The sequence below is a fragment of the Chiloscyllium plagiosum genome, unplaced genomic scaffold, assembly GCF_037043375.1.
Source record: "Chiloscyllium plagiosum isolate Xiang-an unplaced genomic scaffold, Cpla_swu_hap1 HiC_scaffold_27, whole genome shotgun sequence".
In the NCBI taxonomy this organism is placed as follows: Eukaryota; Metazoa; Chordata; class Chondrichthyes; order Orectolobiformes; family Hemiscylliidae; genus Chiloscyllium; species Chiloscyllium plagiosum.
The window spans coordinates 83,114,631-83,119,174 of record NW_028270165.1 but is presented as its reverse complement, the minus strand read 5'-3'; the positions used below and the strand labels follow the sequence as shown (position 1 = coordinate 83,119,174).

The 4,544-nt window shown below is 45.3% G+C and overlaps 1 non-coding gene across 1 annotated transcript; it reads right to left on the bottom strand.

The window, feature by feature from the left end:
- Positions 1 to 864: 864 nt before the first annotated feature.
- On the bottom strand, positions 865 to 936 carry trnaw-cca (transfer RNA tryptophan (anticodon CCA)). The gene has a single exon. It is a non-coding gene; the product is annotated as a tRNA-Trp (tRNA).
- Positions 937 to 4,544: the final 3,608 nt, after the last annotated feature.

The window sequence follows — 4,544 nt, the reverse complement described above, 5'->3', positions numbered from 1 at the left end:
ATAATTTGGCAGAGATTTAAAGTCATCAGGAAAATAAGTAAAACTGACATTAGGAAGACCGTTTTCGCACAGGGAGTGTGGTCAGTAAGTAGCTGTCTGACAGTGACAAAGAGGCAGATTCAATGGACACAAATGGGAATTCGGTGGGCATGTTCAATGTAACAATATGCAGATTTACAGGGAGAAGGCGACAGAATGAGACACTTATTTACATATTGTGTTGAGCCTGGTGAAGATGAAACACATCAGTTGCGGTGTGTCCCATGCGCAGGAGGCCCTGCAGTAATTCCCCACGCTGTTTCACACAGCAGCATTCTCTCGGTGAATTATTCTTGGTAAAAAAAAAATCGATTGAACCAAATCAGTGTCCGCCACTGGATTTTACTGACACCGTTTATAAAATTCAGGCTCACCGTTAATGTGGAGAGGGGCGTCAGACTAGAGTTTCCGCTCCTCCTGTTGAATAAAGATAATTTTAACTGTGTCCAGTGAGAGGAAAGGATTTGCAGTTGGTGGGAAACATTTCTATCTGAACTCGCTAACACTCTCCTGATAGATTGAAACATAAAGCTGGATTATGTTGTAAAAATATCGGTATTACATTATTCACACCGCGCTGTCACCAACTGAATGAAGCGGCTGCCCAGAGGGAGGCGGCTGTGTTTAAATCCCGTGATGAACTGGGGGAGCTGAACATTTACCCAAACAATGGGCACACCACCTCCCTGACACAGTGTTCACAAATCAAACTGACAGCAAAGCTTCACGTGTGATCGAAAATTTCCGCAAAGAAGATTTGGCTCAACAGATACCCGGAGTGAACGTTCTCCTTTCTTCATTTGAAATGTAAGAAGTTGACGTTAGTGAGCCTGACGTGATTCGAACACGCAACCTTCTGATCTGGAGTCAGACGCCCTACCGTTGCGCCACAAGCTCATGCTTAAGGGAAGTGACCGCACTGCAATGATTTTACGTTATGAGTAACAACGGAGATCAACAGTACATGTGTGTTCTGTCTCTGCCCCCACTCCTTCTGTCTCTCGAAGTAATTTCCAACTCGACCTCAATAAAAAGGTGAAAGAACTGTGGATGCTGTATATCTGAAACAAAAAACAGGAGTTGCCGGTGACCCTTCCACAGAACTGATGGTGATTGGGAAAACGTTGGTTTATATGCAGGAGATATTTTGGGAAAACGTTGGTTTATATGGGAGGAAGGCGGACGCAGTTAATGATAGATCAGGACAGAGCCCAAAGCGAGGGAAGAACTGTGGACAGGAAAGGAAGTTGATAACGATCTGCGTGGGAGGGTGAATGGAGACTGTTCGTGGCTAAGAATAGGTAGTGTGTAATGACAGACTATGTGATAACAAGGCTTGGTGTGTGTGGAAGGGACGAGGATACTATGGATTTCAGGCCCGAGAATTATTGAATTCGATAAAGGTTTTGGAGAGAATCCTAAGAGACAGGATTTACATGTATTTGGAAAGGCAAGAATTGATTAGGGATAGTCAGCATGGCTTTATGCTTGGGAAATCATGTCTCATGAACATGATTGGGTTTTTTGAGGAAGTAACAAAGTGGATTGATGAGGGCAGAGCGATGGACGTGATCTATATGGACTTCAGGAAGGCGGTCATCAAGGTTCCTCATGGGAGACTGGTGAGCAAGATTTAATCTCATGGCATGCAGGGACAACTAGCCATTTGGATACAAACTGGCTAGAAGGCAGAAGACAGAGGGTGGTGATGGAGGTTGCTTTTCAGACTGAAGGCCTGTGACCAATGGTGTGTCACAAGGATTGATGCTGGGCCCGCTACTTTTTGTCATTTCTATAAATGATTTGTATGTAAACGGAGGAGGTATAGTTAGCAAGTTTGTAGATGACACCAAAATTGGAGGTGTAGTGGACACTAAAGAAGGTTACCTCAGATCACAACGGGACCTTGATCAGATGGGCCAATGGGCTGAGGAATGGCAGTTGGAGGTTAATGTAGATAAATATGAGGTGCTGCATTTTGGAAAATCAAATCAGAGCAGGACTTTTACACTTAATGGTAAGTTCCTTGGAAGTGTTGCTGAACAAAGAGACCTTGGAGTTCAGGTTGATAGTTCCTTAAAAGTAGAGACGCAGGCAGATTGGATAGTAAAGAAGGCGTTTGGTGTGCTTTCCTTTGTTGGTCAGAGCATCGAGGATAGATGTTGGGAGGTCATGTTGCCACTGTACAGAACATTGGTCAGGCCATGTTTTGAATATTGCATGTAATTTTGGTCTGCCTCCTATCGGAAAGATGTTGTGAAACTAGAAAAGGTGTAGAAAAGATTTACAGGGATGTTGCCAGGGTTGGAGGTTAGAGGGTAGGAAGGTTTTATGGGGATTTGGGCCAAGTGCTGGCAAATGGGACTAGATTAGGTTAGGATATCTGGGCTGCATGGATGAGTTGCACCGAAGGGTCTGTTTCCGTGCTGTACATCTGTGTCACTCTGTGAGACTCCATGGGATTCTCTGCCCAAGAGAGCAGTTGAGACAGCTTCATGAAGTTTATTGAAGACGCAGTTGGATGGGTTTTTGCATGGTAGGGGAATTAAGGGTAGTCGGGATAGTCCAGGTTGGTGGAGCTGTGATCTGAATGAATGACGGAGCAGGCTTGACCAAATGCTCTACTCCTGCTTCTGTTACTTTGAATCTGTAACACTGCATTTCCCGCGGCAGGAGTTTTCCCACGGCAGAAAGGAGGTTTTCATTAGTTTATTTAAACCCCTTGCTTTGCTTGAACTCAAACTGCATTGACTTTGAGAAAAGTGGGATTTGCAAAGTGCCCTCCCCTCCACACGTGCCTCAACTGCAGGACAGCTGTCCGGCCCGCCCTCCATTGTTGACGTCACAATGCGGATGCAGCCCTGTCAGTTTCAGAGTGAAACTCCCTCCCTCTGGGCAACATCTGGGAGTAAAGCAATGTCTCCCCGTTTCCATATACCATCCTCCAGCAGCGAGGGGGAAGGGGAGGTAGGGGTGGTGAAACACTGTTCACTTGTAGCCACTGGAGTGAATCCAGGGAGGGACCAGACACTCCAAAGGTGCTCAAATACTTTCTATCTCTCTTAAAGCTATTTTCCTTGTGTATTCCCTCAGTTTGGCACGTATACAGTTTGCACCCTCGAAAAGGATTGCTCCTTTCCTCATGTTCACAACTAAAAGGTTAGATTCTCAAGGAACTGAGCAGCATTTAAGGGATTGGCACATTGCTCAAAAAATGGCTCGTTGGTCTAGGGGTATGATTCTCACTTCGGGCCGTCTGGTGCGTGGGCATGCGAGAGATCCCGGGTTCAGAATCCCGGACGAACCCTTGTGCAGCTTATGAACGCGTGAAAGAGAATACGTGCTTTACTTCACACAGAGGGTGGTGGGCGTTTGGAACGCGTGGCCAGCAGACGTCGTAGAGGCAGGCACGGTAGATTCATTTAAAATGCGTCTGGATAAATGCATGAGTGGGTGGGGAGGAGAGGGATACAGATGCTTAGGAATTGACCGACAGGTTCAGACAGTACATTTGGATCGGCTCAAGCTTGAAGGGCCTGTTCCTGGGCTGTAAACTTTCTTTCTTCTATATGGTGTATATCTGATATTGTTGGCTGTTGTAAAAGTTTCGTTGTAATTATTATTCACCTTCTAATGTAGTAATGGAGTTACGTCCTTTTTTGTCATAATTTTTTATTTAATAGGTTAGCAGGAAGTCATTCAGCAATTTTACTGCCTTCCTTTTCTCAAGCAGCCTTAACATTTCATTTTCATATCCTTGATTCAGCTCCATTTCCAGCATCTTTGTAGGCAGTTTGTTCCATGTTATTGTCACTGAAATGAAGTTTTCCTCCATGCACAGCTAAGCCGATCTAGCTGCATGAGGGTTTTCAGGTTTCTGTGGCCTGGATAATATGTGATTAGCAGACATCTCGCAATCTACAGGAATTGCCACCAATGTTATGTTCATTAACTGTACTGACAGTGATCACTTATTTTGTGATTTTTCTTTGCAAGAAGACGTGCAGAAAGAAATCTTATAGCAAATGATACATCAACTTCTGACAGAGCCACTTGATTGATTGGGACTTGAATATCAGCAGCCATTTCAATCAAGAAGGCATGTTTGCTTTTGTTTGTTAGAGAGATTTTGGACAGTCCTGTGGCAGGAAGAATACTGAGACACCGAGGGAGGGAGATTCAGTGCGCTGACTGTGAAAAGTGCTTCAAACCATTTACTCAGCTTGGAGGAATCAAAGTCTCACCCCTCAAGGTGGGAAAGGCTATGTACCCGTTCTGTTTGTAATTTCAATCCCAGAGCAACACAAGGAAGGCTCCCTCCAAAGGGGAAACGTTGGAAATGTGGGGTCTGTGGGAAAGGATTCCCTTCCCCATCCCTGCTGGAAACCCACAGACGCATTCACACCGGGTGAGGCCATTCACCTGCTCAGTGTGTGGGAAGGGCTTCAGTCGGATCAGCCATCTGCAGACGCATGAGTGAGTCCACAAGGGAGAGAAGCCATTCA